Source organism: Myiozetetes cayanensis, unplaced genomic scaffold (assembly GCF_022539395.1).
Source record: "Myiozetetes cayanensis isolate MyiCay16 unplaced genomic scaffold, myiCay2020 scf12, whole genome shotgun sequence".
Classification (NCBI taxonomy): domain Eukaryota; kingdom Metazoa; phylum Chordata; class Aves; order Passeriformes; family Tyrannidae; genus Myiozetetes; species Myiozetetes cayanensis.
Genome location: NW_026086826.1, coordinates 15,909,684 through 15,934,000, shown reverse-complemented (window position 1 = coordinate 15,934,000; position 24,317 = coordinate 15,909,684). Strand labels below are relative to the sequence as shown.

Sequence of the window (24,317 nt, the reverse complement as noted above, 5' to 3'; positions counted from 1 at the left end):
ATGGGCAGACTGGATCTCAAGGCAAGTAACTTCCCATGGAGCAGCAGAGTATGTTAGTTATCCAAGTGGCTGGGCCATTATTTATAAGAAGCCAAATTTATAAGATTGTCATTTAATTGTGCAAACATAAGCACTTGTAACTGAGCAACGTAGAAAAAGTTGGACTTTTTTGCAGTCATTTGCACTGCACAGGTGAGATACAATTACCACATGCGTAGATGTGCCTGGGCTGGTTTTTGTCTGTGAAGGAGTTGCAATGAGAAACTGAGGGTTTGATATTTGCTCTGTAGTGGAGGCTTTTGTGGTCATGCCTTGCTCAGTATGGGTCACTGGACAGAAGCTGTCTCAGGAGAACCTGCAGACTGATGTTGCAACATAAACACGACACAGTTGGCGTGTGGGTTTTGTCTACTTGGTGTAGTGCAGTTGTCTCTGCAGCAGTTACTGGTGATGGTTTCATAGTGGTTATGACAATACTAGTTTTTCTGTATATGTGTGTAACTGTTCAAACTGTGATCATGTTATTGGAGCAAGTAGGCAAAGCATGTGCTTATGCACATACTGACAGTCACAGAACTGACACCTAAAAAAGTCAGGTACAAACAAATTTACAGAATAGCTCCCTACAGGCTATAGCAAGTGGAACAATAATAGTCCTACTCCAGTCCATTTGTCCTCTAGAAGACAAAATTGAATAGACTTGAAAATTGAGTAAAGAGTCATGAGATGATGTCGTTTTCTTGGTCCACTAAAGCAAAATGTAACTTGTGTTTTTTGGGAAAAAGGAACAAGCAAAGAGTGAGGCAACTTTGGGGTGATAGCTTGGTCTTTTTCAATTTGCTGAATCTCACACTGGTTTATGCATTCGTGACATTCAGCATTTTACTTGAACGCTGTGCACACAAAAGAATCTGCTGAGGACAATGGGAAATAACGTATGGATTGAGACAGGTAATAAATAAGGTGTATATGTGTTTAGTCTGGATCCATCCATTCCACCTATCCACATACCTAAAGGACATATTACTGTAGTATCTCAGCATCACATCTTAGCCTTGGCATGTTCTTGTTTATGTATTTCTTTTCTGTGAAAAAAATGAGGCAAATTACAGTGTTTCTTTATATTCCACATATGTAGAACGTTATTTATTCATCCTTTTTTGCTTTTACCTCTAAGAAATATTTCAAATCATCTTGACATCTCATCTACACATAAAGCCAGGGAATTTTGCATTTTCACCAGTTTTACAACCCAGTGAAAACCATTTATTTATTTTATTTTTTTGATCAATGCATCATCACAACTTTCTGCCATGAAAGTAAATATTTTTACCCATGCAAGATGAGGTTTTGCTTCATGAAACTAGGAGCTGCTCATATCCTATGGAGGCAATTGTATAGGCTTGAAGGTTAAATTCAGATTTTTCTGCAGCTGATCCATTAGAAAGTTAATTTGCAGAATGATATTACCCAGTCTAGCAAGGAGACTGGCCAAAGGGGCAGCAGGAGGACTGACTGAGGGACCAGTGTGGAAGCTCAGCTAAATGAATAAAGGCTTTGGTTGAGGGTGGAGGAGTGATTGGACAAAGCACTGCCTGCATGTCTGAGGTTCAGCAGCTGCCTCCAGCCTTCAGTGTGGTGTGGGGTGGGCCTGGGTTTCTCCTCATACGGTTTTTATGACATACAAGAGGGAAGATGGTTTTAGAGCCCCTGAAAGAGTCAAGTCATCATCTGAGCAACCCTTCTAGTCTGTTCTCCTAACGTGCTCAGAGACATCAGCACTTTCTTATACATCTCCAAGTTTCACCACCAGTTTTTCATTGAAAAACTGATGTCCTTTGAATGGCTTATTTTGGGGGTGATCAACACTTTGTGGCTTAATTTAGTTTTCCAACCTGTCTTGCCCTGCCTGGTGTGCAGAGCAAAATTATTGTCTCCAACACCAGTTTTATAAAAGTGTGATGTTTTGGGAGGATTTAAGTCAAATTAAGCAACCACCAGATTTCTTGAGTATCTGGTGCCCAGAGCAGGGCCTTAGTGCACTGCATTACAGCCACTCTGGCTGCTCATCGTACTTGCAGTGGTCATTAAAGGCGACTGAAGTTTGTGGGCAGTTTCAGGATGATTTTGAATGAGCTTTCAGGCCCTTGGAGAGCAGAACTGTGGCCTTGTCCAGCTGGCTCCAGGTCAGGTTCTGGGTTGTCTGGTGGAGAGAAAAACGTCACTGCCCTGAGATGTGAGGAGAAAGGGAGGATGTGAAAGCAATGCTAATTCTTACTTCTGCCTCTGGTCAAGCAGGTGTGAAATGAAATCGAAAGGAGCTGCACAAGAACTGAAGAGTTTGTAGCTTAAAAAAAAAATAATATAAAAAAAAGGAGTAACAGATTCAAGCTCTGGGTGTGATGGAGTTTTGGGGAGATTAAATTTTTTAAGGCAGCTCATAATTTTGCTGTCAAATTGCAGGACCTGATTTTTTAGAGGAGGAAGGAGTCAGGCTGTTCAACACTGCAGACTAGTGCCTTGTCTGATGTTTCACAGTAAGACAGAAGAAAGAAAAATCAGTGGAAACTCCTCTTTCAACTGATCACCAGTGAGCAAACAGGTAGTTTCTAATTAGTTGTCATCAAATTAAACCAAGTTAACCTGACCAAGATGGGAGGCACTATGTCAGCAACTGATCTTCCATTTAGGTTTTTAATCTTCTGGGCCAAGTATAAGGCTCACCTTTGTTCCAGTATGCTTACCAGACTCTTAAATGTTTTAAAAGAAAATGGGACTGCGCACAAGAACATAGAATGTCCTGACTCAGTGGTCTGCCTCCCTTTGAGGATCACCCTTCCTGGCCCAGTTCTTGGTATGGGCAAGTCCTACTCTATAAGTCCCCTTGAGGTGCTGTGCTCCCTGTTTGTGCTTATTGAGAAGTGAAAGGCAAAATACAATTCTTTATTCTGTAGGTGTAGGAAGGTTTTTTTTATTTTGACTCTTGCTGTGTTCAGTGGAAGTGGCAAGAGTTGGTGTCTGAGACCACTGCATTTCAGATGTGAGACTGAAGAAGGCTCTGTATCCTCACTGTACCATATTTCATATTTTTTGTTTAGTGTTGTGTTAAATTTCACTGATAGAAAAGTTTAATAAATTATTTTAAAAAAAGGCTGAAGGTTAGCAATTTGTACCTTTTAAAAAATGAACAGTACTCTTGTTTTGATATACAGTTCCATTATCAATTTGCATCTTTAAACAGGAGATGCCTTTCTCTGATGACTTCTCTCTTTTAGTTAGCTGAAAATATTCAGTTTCACTTTGTCTGTACTGCACTTTCCTAAGCACACTTAAAGCAAGCCAGATGTTTAAAGAACTGGAGTGTGATTCAGCTTATTGTAGCCTAGACTATCAGAGTCGACTGGTAATCTTGCTGAAGAGTAGCCCTGCAGGTTATTCAAGAAAAAAAATTAGTTTCTGAGAATATATCAAGAAAAATTTCTTCATGCTTGACAGTCACATACCCATAACCTCCTTATTTACCAAACTGGCTCCAGGGAATAGTGCAGCCTTCAGCCTGCTATCATACAATGATCTGTGCCTGTTGGCAGAGCAATCTTGACTGATAATTCCCATCTTTCTGCCTGCCTTACTATATCTGTTCAAAGTGACTTAACCCAGTTGTAGCACCCAAGGAGGCACCTTCTACAACAAGGTCCAGTCGTCAGAGGTCAGTTTGTTTAGACTGTTCTTCAGCATCCTGGCACGTCTAGGAAGTCTTAGAGGCATGGACTCTATACAGATTTGTTGCAAGGTAAATGTCATTAATAGGGTCATATGCAAAGGATTCCTTTAGCTGAAAGATACTTTAAACCTTTTTGCAACACTGTTTTTATTCTTAACTGTGAAACTGAAATCTTATCTTTATTTTCTTCGTATTTCATCACTTCATAAATACTTAGAGCAAACTTGTTATCTGACAAAACGCTATCTAGGAATTGTCATTATCTTTATTGGGTTTTTTTCATCTCCTCAATTTGTAACAATTAGTATATGGATGGTGAGGCTTACAAATTAGCTCAACTCTCTCTGGGCTCCCACACAGGCTAACTCAGGGAGGAAGTGTTCCCTGGCATTAGGGCAAGAAAATAAACCTGGAGATGACAGTCTGGCTGCTCACAGTGTAAGGCAAGGTTATGGAGAATAATTTTTGATAAGTCTGGCCCAAACTTTGCTGAAATCACAAGGATTTCAGTGGCCTTTAGGCCTCATTAGTAAAGTCAGTCTTCGGTTTTAAAGATATCTTTTCTCTGAGTTGGTACGAGAAGGTATATGACTTACGTGGGTGGCTGCAATGGGAACTCAAAGAAAAGAAAAAGCATTAAACTATTGATCATTGACACTTCAGATTGAGGATTTTATAAATTTAATACTACAGCTTCCCAATTCATACATTAAAGTCATACAAAGTAATATTCAGGAAGAGATGTTTCCTGAATTGTGTGTCTTCTGCTGAGCACATACAATTAAAGTGCCAAACAATAGGACTTTTGCTACCTCAAAGTGTAAAAGCCTTAATGCAAACTGAACTACAGAATGGTTGCTGAGTTCTTGTCAAATTTGCTAGCAATTGATTACACAGGGAAAAGCACGGCACAGCATCTATCAGCTCTCTGCATGGGGGAATGATTAGATTCTTTTGATCATTGATAGGGGTATTTTAGGTCTCAAACTGAATTCCCTCCTCCAACTTTTAAAGAAGAGAACAGTCAGTCCTGATTGAACATTGGTATGTATAGGAGGATCATAAATGCGAAATACAGGGCTGCAGCACAAAAATATTTGAAAAACCAAAATCTTGGGCTTAGTCTCAGCTTGATTTATCTTTGTGCTACAGGCAGGATAGCTGTCCCCAGTGGCAATGTTCTTTAGTAGCTTACATGGCCTCTGCACTGGTGAAAGTGTTGTCCTTGAAATCACCAAGGAATATCTTTATTTCAATTTCAGCTTCAGGTTATCATTATAGTACATTTTAAAGATATATTTAATTCCCAATTCATATATGGAAGTCATACAAATTATTGATTTTTAGCCAAGATCATTAAGAATTTTAACACAGGCTGTGGCTACTCAGATAAAAGAGGTTCTATTAAGAGCTTAACAAAGGTTAATTTTGGCATATAATTAACTCATCATCTAATGAGCTAAAGACAACTTTATCGTTTAATTGCTACAACTGGTAAAAAGTTCAAAGAGGAAAAACAACAGCTTTCAACATCTAAGTGCTTAGAGTAGTAGCCGTGCTTATTCCCTCACCCCAAGGGAGGTTAAAATCCAGCCCCTCTTACAAATCCCTTTTCTTTGTGTTTTTCATTTCTTTCTTCAGACTACTTATGGGAACAATTCCTTCACCCTTGGCTTGCTGTACCCATTCTCATATGTTGCAGGGTAGTATTTAAAATGCAGATGAGTGATGAAATTGCAAGCGAATTTCTGAAAGCATTCAAATGAAGGGGGTGTGGGTAACAGTCTGGTAGAGGATGACACTAGGCACTAGCTCCCTTCCTGTCATCCCTTCAGTCCTCAGTCTTATCCTCCAGTAGCTGCTGGAGGAGCTTGATACCAGAAAGGTGGGACAGTGCTTCAGTCAGACAAGAGGAGTAGTTGCATTCCCGGTTGCTGTTATGAAGTCATATGTTGTGTGACAGCCTTCCTCTTGCTTAACATTGTCAACCTACTTGGAGGCTGAGAATTAAATCTGGAAATTTAATTAGTCTTTGAAGTTCTGGACATCAGGAGGAATTTCTTCATGGAGAGGGTTCTTAAACATTGGAATGGACTGCCCAGGGAGGTGATGGAGTCACCGTTACTGGAGGTGTTCAAGAAACAACTGGTCATGGCACTTAGAGCTATGGTAGTTGACAAGGTGGTGATCAGTCAAAGGTTGGACTCAATGATCTCAAGAGGTCTTTTCCTACTTAGATGATTCTGTGATTCTGTTAATGGAAAAAAGCATTTAGTGGGACAGCTGCTTAGCTGCTGTAACTTGTGCAATTTGTCACCTGAGAATCTGCCTCGTTGAGTCTGTGGGACCTTGTTTCTGACTTTGGACTCTTGTTGAGCAGAAGGATCTCTCAGTGACAGCACTGGCTGTTCTCTTCATTTGAGAGTTCCTGGGTTTAAGTTGCATTTTCCAATCAATTTTCTACACAGCCCATGTGGTCTGAACCTGGAGTTGCCTGTGGTACTGAATGACGCAGAACAGAGAATTTTATGGTGCTTTGCTGGGATGCGGGATTAAAATAAGGTACAGCAAGGAAGGGAAAACTGGGCATGAGTGAGGTGGAAAGCCCCAAAGTATGAGACATAAGTAGTTGTGGGGCTGAGAGCGTGAGGTCGGTCTGTCTTCATTGGAAAAGTGAATATTTAAAGACTTAATGTTCGGACCACAGTCTGTGATGCGGTTTCAAATTCAGTAGAAAGTCTTCTGTCCTTATTCCTTACACCTCCTTCACATAGTGAGAAACTTTCCTGCAAAAAAGCACCCTGACAATGACAAACCAAATCCTCATTAAAACAAAGAAAGGTTAAGGGGAAAAAATAACCTATGTAAAATGAGGTAACTCACCAGTCTTTGAGCTGTAAATTGACAATAGGATTTATATAAATCCATAATTGTATCTCTTTTACCTGCAGTTAGGCCGGTTAATGATGAAAAAAGTATACAGCCTATCGTGCGGTTTTAATGAGGATTCTTTTTGCAGAGTTAAAAAAATCCACCAAATTAAATTCTGCCAATTTACTCCATTGCAAATTGAGCGCCACCCTGTGCGCAAAAAAATCATCAAGTAGCTTAAATCAGTTACAGCTAAATGTGTAAGTCAGCATGTGCTTTAGCCTTTAGTCATGAAGAATATATTAGATTTTAAAAATAAATGGCTTTCTGCTGAGTCTTCATTGCAATGGCTTTCTGACTTTTAATTAAATTTTCAGTACTTGTGGGTACTTCTTCATGTACTTTGTCCACAGAATTCACAGCATCTCTATCATTATATGCCGTGGAAAACCAGAAGCTTGTTCATTCCTTTGTTATTCACTGGTACAATACCTAGAGATTTTTTTCCTCTTGTAAGATAAGAGCAAAGCATTTATTCTACAATAATACTCCATAAGAATGAAGCAAGAATGCATAAACTGAACATGATTAGCAGTTGCTGGTAGCTCATTACAGTTTGCTCATTAGACACTTCTGGTCTCTTTCATTGGTGTTAAATGAACTTAATGTAAATTAATAAGTATGGGTTCATGTCATTTGCAAGAAGCTCGTGAAGAAAAGGAAACAGCGGGCGTTGCTGGCCTCGGTGAGGCGTGCCGCTGCCTGCAGCTGTCGGAGGGAACGGCTGCTCCTCTGTGGGACGGCAGGAGCTGTCCCTGCAAGGCTGGGCATTGCCTTTTTCAGCTACAGCACTTGTGGTTTGAGGGAGGACTTCATACCATTGGCTGCTAATTGGGTGGGGGGAAAAGAGGCCTTGTGCTGGCTGGCTGCTTTCTGCACAGGTGGGACACTGGCACGCTGTGGCGGCTGGGTTCCCTCTGTGGCTCCCGAGGTGCTCCTGGAGGTGCTCTGCTCAAAACAGCATACCTTGCCTGGCCTGTGGGCTGCTAGCCTTCCTCCCCACCACCTCCTGCTGTCTCTGTGGACTTTGAGATGAGAGAAATCAGAAAGCGTAATTTTGACATGGGTGCCAGTGCAGAGGAGCAGCCCTCTCCCATTGCTCACCAGCCTGGGATTTAATCTGCCACATCCTCTCACAGGTGTGGGTGAGGGCAGGCTGGGGCTACCCTTGCCCTTCGCCCCTGCCCCCAGAGCTCCCCACCAGCTGGACACACTGGGGATGCCACCCTGCCCTGTCTTGGACCCTCATCTCATTTGCTGTGGTGGGCTGCTGCAAGCAGCACGTAGTGTCGGGGTGAGGACATGGCCACGGGCAGGCTGAGCTTTGTTGTATTTTGCCGAGATTTGTGGGAACGTGGGCAGGGCCCGTGCCGCGAGCTCTGCCTGCAGCCACACATCCACAGCAGAACTGTGTGGGTGACAGCCTGCATAAGGCAATTGTCTGTGTTCTGTGAGGAAGATACGGAGTCATGGAAATGTGACAGGAGAATGCAAAGGTTTAAGAAATATTCTTAGCTCATCCCTGCCCATCAGTGCTCGTGGAGTGTAAGAAAAATGAATGTGGCTGGGCAGTGGGGGACCTATCATGCACCTAATTTCAAGTGTCTCATCACCAATTATCCCCATCCATTTCTTGTTCTCTTTACCTGATGGACTAAGATTGACTCTCAGACCTGGGCTCTTCCTCCTCTCTCAGTGTTGCTTTCAGCATGTCATTTTTCCATTTGTCTCAGCTGCCACTTTAAAGGCTATGGCCTGATCAATTCCTGCCTGTGTGGCCATTTGTCTACAGCTGATGTCAGTCTCTCCCCCTCCACACCACCCGTCTACTCCCCAGTTTGTTTATTCCGGGACAGCTAGGAGCCTCTTCCTGGAATTTGATGTAAAGCAATTTCAGTGTGAGCTAGGCCTGTATAGGGAAGACTTTAATGGGGACTTGAGGTGGGTTGGGGGTGGAGAGGGTAATGGACACTTTCTTTTTTAAGCGTAGGAAAATGATGGTGTTGTCCTTCCAGAGTGTCTCATGTTAACTACTTACATCTGCTGGAACTGGCTGGAAATCAGGAATTATGGCAGGAGGAGTGGTGTGAAAGAGGAAATTTGAGACATAGTATAGTTTTTATTTTGCATCAAAATAAACAGTGCAACTTTTTGAGGAGAAAAAAGGAGACATTCAGAACTAGTCCTTCCTCCCTTTTCTCTCCCACCTGTTGCTACTCACTCTGGATGTGGTCAAGCCCTGTTTAAATCCCTATCTAGCTTCTTTCAGATTGGACCAGGATGTCTCAGGGAGGAGTAGCAGCCAAGGTGACTGGCAGTGTCTTTGGGTGGCTCTGTATGGACAAGGATGTGTTGGGGTGGGAGGGATTTTGCCGCTATCCCCACTGGTGGGGGATGCAGGGCAGCCACAGGCTGTGCAGCCATGTGAACTTGGTGTCCCTGGTGCCCTGTCTGCACCAATCTCTGCTAACATATGTGGGAATTTTGTCTCTCCTCCTCCAAGTGTTCTGCAGAAATGGGCTCCAAAGCATATTTTCTATAAACAACATCCTCTTTTGACTCTGTTTTCCAATGAAAGCTGGTTTTTAGTAAGAGATCTCAGCCCAGTTATGCCCAGAGGTTGCTGCTCTAAACCATTGACTGCTCACTTCATACATGGTGAAACTGTGCTTCTTATGGTTATTGTGGCACTTTGCTGAAACACGGTTGGGTGTCTTTCTGAGGAGGTGTTCAGGGAAGGGACAGTAGAGAGGAACAAAGACTCAGAGTTATTTTTTATTCCTGTAAGATAGTTTGTGTGGAAAGTATCATTATTACATTCAAGTGCTGTGAGCAAAATTGCCAGACACCTTAAATATTCTCCAGCAGATCCATGTGAGCTCTCATTTGTAAAAATTCTGGTAAAACAAGTTTTCTGACCTAAATCAGCACCAGCCCAGCGCTAAGGAGCTGGATTCTTTATTCGGCAAGGTATCCTCCTTGTCGAAATGCATTTACATAGAGCCCTGCAGCCTATGCACTAATAGCACCTCCCCCTGCTTCTGCCTCCTAGTGGGCTGCTGAAGGAGGCTATACATATGTATTAAGTTATTAAGCAGTGGTGTGGGTTCTCACAAGTTCAAACGCAGAGCATGCTGTGCCTATGCTCAAACGTCTCCAGGAGGGCCTGGATTAATAGAAATGCAAATGGAGCATCTGCACAAGGCCATATGATTAGAGCCTTCCCCCTCACACCTCAAAGTCAAAAGCAGAAAAACACTGCATGTGAAATACAACCAAAAAAACCTGGTGATATAATATGCAAAGTCTGTTACCAATTTCAACAGCAGTCAGCAAAACATTGAGCCTCACCCCACTTTAAGCACCATGGGCCCTACCTTCTCAAAGGTAAGTGGTTTAATAGGCATTGAATTGCTTGGGTCCTAGAGTCCATAGCAATGCTTGCCTTTGCCTAGGATTCCAGTGAACTTCAGTTCAGCCCTGTCCAGCAGGAGCTCTGATAACTTGAGCAGGAGAGATCCTATTTTGTTCCAACTTATGCAGTCTTTTCTGTACTGATGGGAGGTTTAAATGTGGTACATGCTAATAAAATCAGTCATTAGTAAAATCAGCTAGGGCAGATTCACTCCATCAAATTCTGCTTTCAGAATATGAGTCCATATGTAATCACTCTATTTCCTTCCACCTGCCAGTAGAATTTGACTCACCTGAGACATATATCCTGCTGTACCATGATACCCATTCGACTGTGGTGTGGCCTTATCACATGTTGGTTCCTGCTGCCACAAATGTAGAATAACCAGAAGGCAGTGAAGCTTTCATTTTGTGTCCTTGGTCCCAGCCAGATCCATGAGATATAATGGAAGAGGGCTAGGTTATGGAAGAAACTTAAAATTTTCCCTCATACAGTGGTATTAGATCCCTTAGAGATGGTGAACGAGAGTGACTCTTCTGTGGAGAGATCAAGACATTTCTGCTGGAAATAGACTTGTACCTGTCCAATACCCATACAATCAGGTGTCTTTTTTCATTACTTCCTAGTGGTCTGTCTTCTCTGAAGGTAAATTGTCAGAAGTTACTTCAGGCCTCCTCTGGCCAGGATCTTCTGAAGAGAATCCCATTCCAACAAGAACTTCTCTGGGTAAAGTCTGTAGGGACACAGGGACAGATGCTCACCATTTTATGCCTGTTTGCCAAGTTGTTTCCAGCCTTGTGGCGTCACGGCATAAAGAGACGTGCTCATGGGGAAGAAGCTTACCTTTATCTTCTACATATGAAGCTGACTTCCCATTGGATGGAGATCTGTTCTTGACGTATTTCAGAACCAGAGGTATGTGAAACAATTCTCTTATATGTAAGTGTTACCCTGACATATCTGTACCAAGGATGTATCAATGCAACCAAACATAGTCCTTTACATTTTTTTAGGACTACATATTGCAAGCCTTCTTTTTCCTTCTATGCGGTCATTGTTTGCTTGATCAAGAAGCTGTCTTGGGTTTGGAAAGGATTTTTGGGGGAGGATTACAGCTGGGATTCAAAATTTAAGTGACTATCGGTGATTCTGTCAGAATAAGAAATCAGACTGATCTTTCACGCTTCGTGGAGGTTTTATTTAGTTTATCCTTGACAATGACTCTCCTGATGGTAGAGGCTATTCACAGATGCTGATACACTTACTGTCTTCGTGAATAAGGGAGCAAACTCTTGAGCTCTTCCATGCTCTATGGTAAGGCTCATGAGCAGCTGTTGTTTTCTGTACATTGGGTCTATTTAATATGTAAAGGGTAAAAACACATCTAGCACTCTGCCTATGATGTTTTGTATGGAAGTGGGGAAACTAACCTGAATATAATGTAACTTGGTTTATGAAGGTCAGCCACATATACCTGATTCAAATACCTCTCAATTATATGAAGCTTACAGAGCAGCTGGTGATCATGCTTACTGCTTTGAGTGACTTTAAGAGCTGAAATATGAATATTGCCCTATGCACACTGCAGGTTTTTTTTTCAGAAGCAACTACCATGTTTTCTTGCTGTTTCTGCACTGCTTGTTGTTGTAGTCCATGTTTTGGTCACATGCCTTGCAATCTGAGAACTACTTTCATGCATCTGTTGCAATAAACCTACTCTTCCAAGCTTCCCTTGTTCTTATCCCCCAGCTTAGGGTTTTGAGCTGGAAAGCGAGCCATAAAAAAAACCCACATGTAGAACAATATGTTCTACTTTTGTCAAACAGAATGGGAAAAGCTGCAAAGTTTTGGGGTTTTTATTGATTGGACCTTTTTTGTTTGTTTGTGGTTTGTTCGTTGTTTTATTTTTTTTTTTTCCAAAGCCAACTATAAAGGAACTCTATTTGTAAGGGAAGTATAATTTTGTATATGCTTTAGACCGTGTCGCTGGAATTGTTGGATCTTTTGTTCCTCTTTGTCTTTAAAATTCACAGGGCAAACAAAACATTGGACTAGATGGGGTGTGATTCTTCTGTTGAGTGTCAGAATAAGGTGACTGTGAGCTGCAGCATACCTTCCTGCTTCGATAGGTGCTAGCATCCTGCTTCACAGTTTTTCAGCAGAACAGCAGCATGACTATATGTAGGTCTTGACTCTCCAAAGGCATCACTGAATTTATTTGTGTAGTAGTAATAAATTTTCTTATCTGTCCTTAAACCTTAGAACCAATGGTATGTAAATTCCTAAATAACTGCATGCACCAGGCCTGCACAGACCAAGATAGAGAAAGAATTAATAAAACATACATATGAGTCTCTGCTGATTTGTCTACACATTAAAGGCTAGTGGTTGCCCAGCAGTGAGCACGTTTGTCTACATACTTCTCACATGCCATTAACAGAGCTGACCTCTTTCAGCAGCATACAGAAACCCAAACTACAGCTACAGAAACCTTTTTATTTCTCTTAGTCAGAATATATTATTGTGGCACTTGCAGTTTGGTGGGGAAATGAATAAAGGAAACAGTTCCCTTAGGTTAGATGAGACTCTGACTTCTAGTATGTTATGGGCAGGATGAACATAATATCTAATGGGAGAAGGGCCATTCCTGTCCAACCAGTTGCTGCAGGTCCACATGAAAAACAGTAATGTATTTCTGGGAACCTGTTTGCAACCTTGGTTGCGGTTTCCATGGTTGACTCAATTAGAAGAGAAAGAAGAATGGAGAAAATAGAATAGTTTAAGACACAGCACAAATATGCAATAACAAGGAAAAAAATTGCTTATAATTTTTAGAAAGTATTTTTATTTGCCCAAGGTGTGATTCTGCTCTGAAAAACAGCACATCAGTTCAGTATGGATGAATAGGTATGTTAGCCCACTTTGATATCTAAAGCAGGTGTTTGCTATATATAATTTATTTTGATTTAAGTAATAAAATTAGCTGCCTACATGAAACTCTGGCTATTCTATCACATATATGACCTACAGTAAAAACCTAAAGTACTCAAAAAATATTTCAAATAGGACCTTTGCCTTTCATCTATCTAGAAAAAAATCCATTTAACTCCTATGAAGGGGATAGAGCAGGGTCCTTACAGGTGCAGGTATGACTGCGTAGCATAAGAACCTACTCCTGGTTCGCTACTGCCCCATAGCTGGACATTAATACAGCGTGCAAATCAGATGTCAGATAAATCCTCTGTGAGCTCCTGGACTGTTTCAGAGCAACCCTAGCAAGGAAAATTTAAATTACACTAAAATGGTTTAGTTCACAAAGAGGTATACTTCCTACATGGTTGCAACAATTGAAGCTGAAGCAAACTGCTGGCTTGGTAATTTTTAAACCATTTCACCCAGGTCATTAGAGGAGGTCTTGGATGCACCCTTTATTGGTTCTTGCTCTATCTTGTGCTGGAATGTGGTTCCCCAAAACGTTCCACTCCTGCTTGCTACAGTGGCTGAGCTCTGGCATTTCAGAGGATGCTGCAGTTCCCAATGAGGCACTTGCTTAGGGGAGCGTTGCCGAGGAGATCCCTAGGGAGAGATCGCTCATTGTTGTAAAGCGTCTGAGCCCCAGTGAAGCTGTCAGTCAGTGCATTGTGCTGCAGATTCATCACTGTTGGCAATGCTGTGAAGTGAAGGAGAGCCTGGCCGATGGTCAGATCTCACCTTGAGTCTTCAGCATGAAAGTTAGATACCTAGCACCCTCTGAGGTGTTTTTCAACCACATTTAATTAGGAATGTATCAAGCCTCTCTGAACATGGAGCCCTTTGTTGCTGCTTTCGTAATGTCACTTCTAAGAATAGCACAACACTGTAAATGTTATTTAGGAAGAAGATACTGCAAAAAACTGTAACAAATTACTCCTTCAGGAAGGCTTAGTGATGAGATAGGTGCTCAAGATATAGAGATGAAGACAGAATAATAATAGAGAGTAATAAAGAGAAAATAATTCAGGTGTCCAGGATGAGTGCAGCCTTTATAGGGATGAAGAACACCTGTTTGACCATGAACACCACCAGAAGGCAAGAAAATGTCTATTTCTCCTAAAATAAGCAGGATCTTCTCTGGCACTACCTAGGTAGTATCTGCCTGTGCAATGATCTAAAGATGCACCCAGCTTTCTAATTTTGATCCATGGTGTGTGTTCAGGCTCTCTGGTTCCCAACCCTGGCTGCCTGATTGGTGGTGGGAGGAAGAAGGACCCAATTACAGTGCAAAGGTCAGGCTGGCTCTTAAATCATATCTACAGAGTGCAGCAATGTTCTGCATAACATCCATGACTGGGATCTAAGTCCTTTGGATGTGATTGACAAGTAAGAAATTAAGCATATTCTTGCCAGGTCAGAGCCATGATGCTTCACTCACTTCCCCAGGTGGATCAGTTTCAACTCCATTGCTGAAGAGGAGAGGACACACACAAGGCACAGAGATTAATTGGTTTATCCAGAAAATTACAGCAAGTTTTAGTTAAACTGAGAGTAAAATTATCCAACGCCTTCCCTCACCTCTTTTTTTTCTCCTATGTCTGCCAGTTCATTGTTGGTAGGCTAGTTTTTTGTCTTTATGATTTGGTGACACCATATGGGAGATGTAGTTTAACACTGGCCTGTACAAACTGAACAAGATGGGAAGCATGTTCTAACAAAAGCGAGCTTTTATTTAAGTGACAACCTATAGGACAAGCTGAAGAGAGGCAAAAATAGTTTTACATCAGAGATTCCTTGATACACTATGTTCTGCAAAAGATAGCTGCCTCCATACAGTAACTTTCTGACTTCTGTGTTTACCATGATTCTCTTTACAAGGGCTTTTGAGGACTGCAGGAAAGAACTCTTAGAGCAAAATCATCATGTTCAACAGCAGTCACCTCACATAATACCACCAAGGACAGGTTTAGGTTTCTAGGGAGCCAGTGATATCCTGTGGACACTACTATATGTCAATCCTTTTAAAAATATTTCTGTTGCTGTCTGGGAGTCTCCCAGCTACCACAGTCCTTCTCTCCAAAATAACATGAGAAACAGTGATCTCTGCATGTTTGGCTTCTCTTTGAAATGCTACAAGAACACTCTTTCTTGCTGTGTTTTAGAGCAATGTAAAAGGGTGCACTCTATGGACTCTCACATCTGAAGGAAAAGCAGATTTTTTTTTTTTGTTTGACTTTTTTTCTTTTAGTTCCCATCCTTCTTTTGAAGTATGACTAGTTTTATAGGTACTGTACTTCCAGCTGACACATACAAAATTAAAGTGAGATGTTTATTTTTTGACTACTGAGAAGTGCAGGGTTAAAATTCTTTTCCTCTACAGAAATGGTACTATTGTGGATTTTTTTGTCCAGTTTTATTCCAGTATGGAATTCTTTGCTAGATGTGTAAGATGTAGAAACATGGGTGGAATTTGAAAGTTTGGTAGATTCAGGATTATTTACCTGTTTACAGTCTTTGGAAATAGATGAGAAACCAGAGTGAATGAGCTCTGGATCCTAGATGCCATGCTTTTATCAACTCCAGCAATGAGAAGGGAAAATCATTCCTGACTCACAGCCAAAAGGCTTGTCTTGAAGACTATTCCAGGTCACTGTGCTATGGACTATGGATGTACATTTTGCCCCAGTGAGGTAATTTCTGAGACAGACTCTCCATGGAGAAACTAGAGGTTCTAATTTGTTGCTCCAAGTTGAAAAATAAATGATGTTGCACTTCATAAATAGGGTGTTAATGATAGCAATGAAATAATCGATTTCTCCTCATTAAGTAACAAACAACACAAGCTGAAAAATTAACCAGTTTGTTTCACACAGTTGGATTAATGGAGAACCAAGCAGGTCTTAACTTCCTCTCACCAATGAATAATGGCCTAGAGAAACACAGTGCTAATCGAGGCAACACTGGTGGTAGTAAACAAGTCAATCCTGTATTTATTAGAGCAGTAGAACATGCATAATACATTGAGCTCTAGTTATCAGCTGAAAGTTGCACAATGCTAGCAAAACAGTATGTTGTATCTTTACTAGAAGAAGATTGTTTCCATGACAGGAAATCCATATGTCTAGGAGAGACATTAATTTAGTAGAAAGGTGAGAAGAATGCCACATGTGGAGCGGGTGGCCTGCTCTTGACTTAAAGACCATTCAATAATTACTCTAAATGCATCACTAATATGGCAGAAAGCACTTGTCAATCATTCAACACCCTGCTTCTGTAAACTTCTTAATGCTGCTTAGGTTTGACTAGAAGTTTAGAGGAAACTGGGGATAGTATTTAAAAAATGCAAAAAGTACTATACTATGTTAGTCAGATTTTTTTTTTCTTTTTTCACAGAAATGTGCAGAGCTTTCAGTGTCTGTGAAGTGAGCATGTTGGGATGGGATTCACCTCAATTGACCTGTTGTGGTGTACAACAGGCTTGGCCTAGAGAACAGCATGCTAAATTGGACCTTGTGAACCCTTCTCTCCCCTTGACATGCTGGATGATGTTGGGCTAAAATATGCCTCTCTCTAACACACAAAATAGGGATGATGATCATGCCTATTGTAAAGCACTAAGAAAGCTAAAAATTCCATATGGAAGGCATGTAAGGATGGCTAATTTCTTTCCTTGGACTTTAAGTACATTAATCTTGAACTTACTGATTTTAGTGGAATTAGCCATGATGATCTCATTGGGGGTGTTTCTTCTCATTGAGGAGAAGTTTTTTTCTTTTATGCTTTTGATGAGTGTTTGTCGCCACTTGACTGATTATCCTGGTACCAAGAAACAGTTTTATACCTTCCTGGTTTAATAGAGAATAGATCTAGTGCTGGAACATTTGGAAGGTGGTCAGACAGCCTGAGCTTTCTAACAGTAACTGTTATTCAGTAAGATTTAATTTAGGCTCACAAAACTAGTTAAATCTCCTAAAAAGTCAGTTGTCTTTCCTGACTATTCCTTGATTTTACCTTTGATTTAATTCAAGCAACAGTCCTTATGGCAATGTGATTTATTGTAATTAATTGCTAGTTGATGCTGTTCCTCATGCTAAGTGGAGATGTTAGTCTTTGTAAAAGTCAAATATGAGATATTTTCAGTTTAAGATCAGCTCCATTTTCAGAAGTTAGTGGTGTCACCATTTTTCTTCTAACAGATCATATCATGGTACACAAGAAATCTGATTCTGCAGAACTGCAAAATCCAAAGAAGATAATGAAAATTCATAAAGAATTGATAAAAAGAAGAGGAAGGATATTCCTGAAGAAGCAGTTTCTGTAGGAGATCTGTAGGAGAGCTTCTATTACAGGTAACTGGAGTAAGTCCCTCGGGAGTCTTCTGTTTTCATCTATTTATTAAACAACTAAGAGAATAAGACAAACTATAAATTAATTATAGTTGCCAGTGACATAAAGTCAAGGAAGTGGTGAACACAGATAATGCAATTCATAGACAACAGGGGGCCAAATTTTCTCCTTGCTTACACCTGTTCAATCTTACTGAAGTCAATGGGATTGGACAGGTGTAACTGAGGGGAGATTGTAGCCTCAGGCCTTTTCTACAAAGGGGTGGAGAGCTGGTGAAAGATGCTTAATGTTAATAAATATGAAGTCTTATCCATTAGTCTGAGATGCACAAAAGACAAAGACTGAAGTGAGCAGAGAGATGAGGTGCACAAGTGCCCAAAGTGTGGGCAGTTTGCATACAGGAGCTCAGATGATTTGAGGGGATGCTGTGAGATCTCAGCCCAACCCAAAGCCAGGTAGCTTCTGTGGTGGCTCAGGGGAGTTGCACCAATGAAAGATTTTGAGTGTTTAGGTCTGTCTGCACAGCCTGCAAGGCAGATTGGGGCATAGCATATGGCTGTCATGCCATTTATTGGTGACTTACAAATACAGTAGCACTGACTACCTTTGATAAATTAATAGTGTTGTCTCAAAAACAGATTAAGTGGCAGTACCTCTCAGCCCTGTAGTTCTCACTCCACTGTTCATCAGACTCTTATCTGATAAAAGGTATCCACAGCCTTATCTATTCATTCACAATCTAAATCTCAGGTTACCAAGGTAACAAGCAGGTTAATCAGCTCCACCACACTTTCCTTAATTGAGGGAGAGTACTTCGTTCTCCACTTCAGTCAGCTAAGTACAATAGCCTTTTTTAGTTGGCTCTTGTAGACTGTTTTTGATCCACTTGACTCTGAGACAGTTCCCCTCTCCAACTGTAGGATAGAGTACTGTACACTAACAACAAACGTGATTGAATTGCTGAATTACACAATGTGCTTTCTGACTGTCTTGTGCTACAATGTTCATACATAATTTATATTGGAATTGCATTAGGTTGTGTCCTTTGCATGAAATTGGTTGTCTTGTAGCTTATAGCACCGGCCTTGTGATGGAGGTGGGGCAGAGCTATTCTGCACCAGCATGGCTTTGTGAGAGTGGCCCATGGCTGAAACAGAGTGGGGGTTCATAGGGGACTGGGGAGCCTTTCCTTAGCTTTACCTGTGTGTCTGAGGTATGTTCTCTGTCTCACTTCTCTGTCAGTAAAAGCAGTTCTCCATCAGTAAAAAAGAAGATAATTTCCTACAAATGTATTGTTGATTTGGATTCAGATTGTGTGTGATGCACTCCAAGGCAATCTGTGGCACTTTCTCATTTTTTCTGGGACACCTTACCACTAAAATTTTGAAAGAAGGAAAACATCATGCTGTATCAAGTGTGTTTCGTGAACAACCAGAGCTTAGCCTAAGTCCCCCTCACCACCAGAATCTCAAAGATCACAGTGTTTCCTAAAGGGACTTCAAGTCGTCAGCCATACTTCTTGCAAACTGCTTAGGCGAGGAAGCATTTAACTGTCACTGAAATGCAGCCATTTGTGCAGTGTGCATGTATTTATCATGCACAGAAATAGTATCCAGCGATTGCAGACAGAAAGTAAACTGCTTGTAACAATTGCAAGGGGATTAGAGTAGGAAGAATGAATTAGAACTGCAGTATTAATAAAACTGATGCAACTCATGGCAGAGAGTCTGGACTTTTATTTATATACATGTGGATGAATCTATGGTTTTATGTCTGTCTTGTGAGATGGGAGCCATAACAACACTGCCTTCTAATGCCAGACTGGAGACTGAAGCAAATAGCAAAACTTTGCCCTAGTTCATAAGTGCCAGGTTTTCAATGACCTCTTCAGATATTCTTCCCTAGCCTCCAATGCAACCCTAAATCCACCTAAAGCCACTCAAGTATCCCTAAATTTGAAAGGCAAAAAAAAGTAAAGAAGTACTAAGAATTTTAAACCAGCACATTCTTTTAGTGTTTGTTGCTGTGAACATGAAAAGTTGATTTGTGATGAGACCAGTATACAGCTGGCTTCAAATTTTCACCAGTGTGGGACTTCTAAATGCCTGCTACTAGCAGGGTCTTTTTATTTATTGTGGTGTGTGCCTCTCTTTAAGTTTGGGAATCATCAAAATAGGGTAGACTCAGCCTTTGTAATGCAACCCTCTAGGAACAATTTTATTCAGTCAAAGTAATACTGAGACCTTGGAGAGGAGAATTGATCTAAAAAGCATAATTTTTTTTAAGAGTAGCCTTCGCACCAACCTTCTATTCTATATTATCATTAACAATTTCTGCTAACCCAGGAAGATACAGTGCTTTCTGAAGTACAAGCCAAAGCTCGCTCAGCTGCGTTAGAAACAGATTTTTGAATCCCTTAGTTCCTCAAGTCTTTAATGCTGCCTGTAAATCTTGACAAATTACTTTTTCGGCTTCAAACAATGTTTTTTTATGAACTTTTCCAACTGTCACCTTGAGAAACAGCTAAATGACCCAAGAACTGCTTACATTTTTTGCACTGTGTAAACCAAAATTTCACAACTGCCTATAATTTGAAATATGGTATCCCTCTTGTAACAAAATGAAACAACCCATGACCCCACACCCTCACATAATCATGTTTGCTTTTTCCTCTTGACTGTGTGTTACAAAAAACCAGTTCCCATATCTGGGGTCCCAAGTAACCAAGAGAGAAACTACTTACTTTTTAAATGAAAAAGACTTAAAAGTTTAAAAAAGTAGAGGTTACTCTGCAGTTGACAAAACATATATCTTGCATGCCAACAAGAAAGTACATACTAAATGTAACTTCTGCTCTAGAGAAGAGAGGAAGAGCATGGATCCACACAGTCAGACAGCTTCACTGCATTTATACCCATACTTCTGACTAAGAAGAAGAAAAACACATTCACAGCACCAAAGCCCATTTCAGCACGCTGTGCTTACCAGTGTTAAGCAAATGTTTATTGCCTTGTCTTCAGTTAATTTGCTTGAGATGCTAAACAAAGATGCACACTGGCAATTGAGAAAGTTATAGTGGTAGTTCAAAGAGAAACAAAAAGTAATACTGAGAGTTAGACCAGTACCACGAGGACAGTTGCAGTTGGTGAAATGCTAGCAGAGAAAGTGATCCAAAGAGATGTTCCTTTTGTTTTTTCCTCTGGTACTTCTGTGATAGTCAGAGAAATGCTCACCTGATTTTAGTCACTTCAGTATCTTTTTTTATTCATATACACCTAAGAGAATGCATGTCTCTTCATTTAGAATAAAATGTTTTTGCTGCTCATTTATATAGCATTTTTGACTGTCAGCCTTAAAAGTTTTGGCAAAAAAAGTGCTTGGGGTAATAAAGCACTCTCAATTATTTTACAATTAAAAAAGGAATCAGAAAAGAAAATTCTTAAGAAATGCATATGGTGAGTTCAGCCCAGAGACTATTCAGAAATTAACCCAAAAAAGTGCTCATTACAAAGCAGCTGAAAGTATTTATTCCTTGTTAATTTGGAGGTTCTTTATCTCTTTTCTATATACCCACTTGGAAGTGCCCTTAATGGCTATGTACTTCTGCAGTCTTCCTGTGTTCATAGTGTTTTAATTAAAAAAAAAAAGACACAAAAAGACAAGCCAAACAAGTTTCAAAATTTAATAAAATGAGAAAGATAATAATTTCTATCTTGGTGATATGAACCAAAAATACAATAGTGAGTATCGATGGGATGTGAGATTATTCCCACTTGTGAAAAACACCTCCATAACTCATTTGTGACTAAGGCAGTTTTGAATTATGAGATTTGCAGTTCACTCGTGGGATAAATTACATACTCCTCAGATAACCATTATATATCTGGCAATGTCTGTATCATTCACAGCTTTGGGTAACAGCAAGAGGCTGTGCTTTCCTATTGCTTTAGTGAGTGTGCTCTTCAAACATTTATTGTACAATAGTTATTGCAGGGGATAAATAATGCATATGAGGGAACAAAATTTACATTATAAGTTGATTAAACTGCTTAACAGTTTTTAGCCGCTCTCTAAATAAGGATTTTTAACCAGATTTAATCTATGCAGTGTTTCATGTCCAAAGAACTAGCATTTAATCTCTGTTTAACTGAAATTTAGTTAGCAATGTTGACACCTCTGCATTTTAACACTGGGATTTCTTTGTGAGACACAATCCCTTTCACTCAACTTAATATCCCATCTTGGTCTCTAAGGGAAAATAATTGAGTTTAGGCTAGTTCTAAATAGCGATAAGGACAGGGAACACAGATGGGTATTTCATTGATTAACACTAACACTGGCCTAAGGCCTTGGTGTCAGGCATTAGATTAGGACATTACTAAGAGAATGACAGAGTTTTGGCACTTTATTCCTCCTCAATAACATTCTTTCACATATTAAGTTTATCCCACCCTAGGTAGCTACTTTATCATGCAGAAGGCCTTAATCCACTGATGTGACTCTATCTGCTTTCACTTTGATGCTGCCTCTGTTTACAAGAGTAATGCAGCCTGTGTAAGACAAAGTACTCGTGACAAGAACAACTGAATAAGGCTTTTAGATGCACAGAGCTCTGACCTAAAAAAAAAAGAAAAAAACTTCAATAAACTTCAAAATACTCCAAACCAAAAGAGAAGGGAAAAAAAATCAACAAAACCCAGAAGCTTTTTGAAATGAAGTTATGTTGTTTGCATCATGAAGAAACAGACATGAGTTTTCCATCAAGAAGATTCAACTTTACTGATCTTCTTGTACTGCACTTTATCTTTTCTTCACCTTTGACCTTCCTTTCAGTGTCTCCTCAAGGCATCATGAACGTAAGCCTTGTGGTGTTCTTTTAGAAGTAGGATTGCTGCTATCCCCTCTGGTGAATTTAAGCAGCTGTTGGAGTCAGTGACAAGGTTGGCTACAGATTTGGTATACTGGCTGGGAAAGAGATTATGGGTCAGTCCCCAGTGCTGGGAGACAAAAGATTCAAGTAGTTCAGGATTTTTTGGATATCCGAAAAAGATTTCATGAAATTTGTAAAGATCTAACAGTGTACTGCAGGTTTCATGTGGTCTAAACAGCTTATAGCAAGTAAAACTCTAGGTAGCCAGTAAGTGGTGTTTTCACAGCAATGCTGTTTTGCAGAGGTGTATGAGATCTAGTGTAATATAATTCCACAAAATTGCAGTGCTGCAGACAGAAACTAGTGACTCTTAGCTCTTGCAGGAACTGTGACTATAAGGTAGCCTGCCAGTTTTATGAAACTCAAACTAGATTATTGCTGTATTTACTACGGGAAATCTGAGTTGCTGGTGAAGCTTTTTGTCTCTAGTTAATAAGAGATTTAACAGACTGGCTACTGAGAGTGGCATTTTGGATAACGTTTTTAAAACTTGCTTAAAGAGATGCTTGCAAATTTATCTAACTTTTTCCAAATCATGTAAATATTTTTTAAACTTCTGAAAGACAATAGAGTTATGGGCAGCAAGACAAAGATTTTGACCAGATTGGTTTGAATCTAAGGGGGGTTAGAAACACAGACCTATTTAGTTTTGCTTGGAATGTCACTGTACTGGGATTCTGACTGAAGGCAGGAAAAGAAATTGCTGTCTTTCAAAGTTTCAGACAGCTTACAAGAACTGGTATTGTAAGCCTGCTGTGAATGTTTGCAACGAGGAAATGTTATGTTCTGTTTTTATATTTGCACACCAAATAGTGTCCTATTAAAATAGTTTAAAATTATCCACATGACACAGGTGCTATCTAAATTGTTCCTGTTTACATTAACTGAAAATCTACCCTTTATTGTTCAGACAGAAATATGTGTGTTCTTTTCTTTTCACTTAAACTGGTCCAGTATAGAAGTAACTCCATGCAAGTCAGTGGAGCTGAATGAGAATCAGAAAAAAAGGTCATATCTGATGGGTGGAATTTTTTTACTTGCACTGAGATATCACATTTTTTCCCCTTTTGAAGAAAGAATGAAAACTTACCATGTGACTTTTCCACTCTTTAATTTTATATGTTTTATATGCTTTATAGTTTGGACACTGTATGGACAGTTTGTTGTTCCATTTACACCACAAATTATGTGAATTTTGCCTGAATTCTCCAGCCAAAATCCTTTCTGAAATTATCTCTTTAGAACACTATAACTATTTTTATAATGATAGCAACTCTAGGGACTTGTGTTACAGAGAATGCAAAAGTGGTTTCCAATTCTACTTTCCAGATCATGAACTTGAGAACATAAAAGGTCTTAACAGCTCAAAAGGTGGTATTTTAAAAAAATAATATGCTGTATTCATTAGTTCAGAACAGTAAAGTCATGTAAATGTAACTGTGCACACGTGTAAGTTTTAAAAAACTCCCTCTTTGCAACACTTATTTTGCAACCTGTTTTTCTGTATGGTAGATAGAAACTTTGGATTGTTTGGAGGAGAACTGGCTGCAGTTGTGAGGCTTTTGGGTTCTTTATGTGCAGCAATGAACAAGCTGGTTTCAGATTTAAGAACATGGTGTTACTTCAGATCAGGAACATGAGCGTCTCTATAGTATTTACCCTTCAGTGCAGGACATCATGACAGATAGAGTTTTAAATCTTCATGTCTTTGTTTTTTTTTTTTGTTTGTTTGTTTGAAAAGGGATTATGCCTGTGTAGAAAAATGTAGAGTCTTCCTGTCAGTGTATGAGTTTAATGCACATTTGAGACATTGGCAGCACTATAATAAGCCACAGTGGTAGTTACCATCTGTCATGTTGCCAAACTATCTCAAGGCATATTTGTCTTTCTCAGAGAGGGGAGAATATGTCAATGCACATGGAAATGGAAAGAAAAGCTGTGCTTTTAGCCCACCCCTACCACATAATCACAACTGATGCTTCTGGACATATATGGAG

The 24,317-nt window shown here is 40.1% G+C and overlaps 1 protein-coding gene across 2 annotated transcripts in view; it reads left to right on the top strand.

The window, feature by feature from the left end:
- Positions 1 to 24,317, top strand: part of BARHL2 (BarH like homeobox 2) — an 81,589-nt gene that overhangs the window by 41,191 nt on the left and 16,081 nt on the right. For both annotated transcript variants that reach the window (XM_050307277.1, XM_050307276.1), the window contains exons 5-6: positions 10,854 to 10,985; positions 17,240 to 17,392. The gene's annotated coding sequence lies outside the window, so the exon portion shown is untranslated. The remainder of the gene's footprint in view (positions 1 to 10,853; positions 10,986 to 17,239; positions 17,393 to 24,317) is intronic.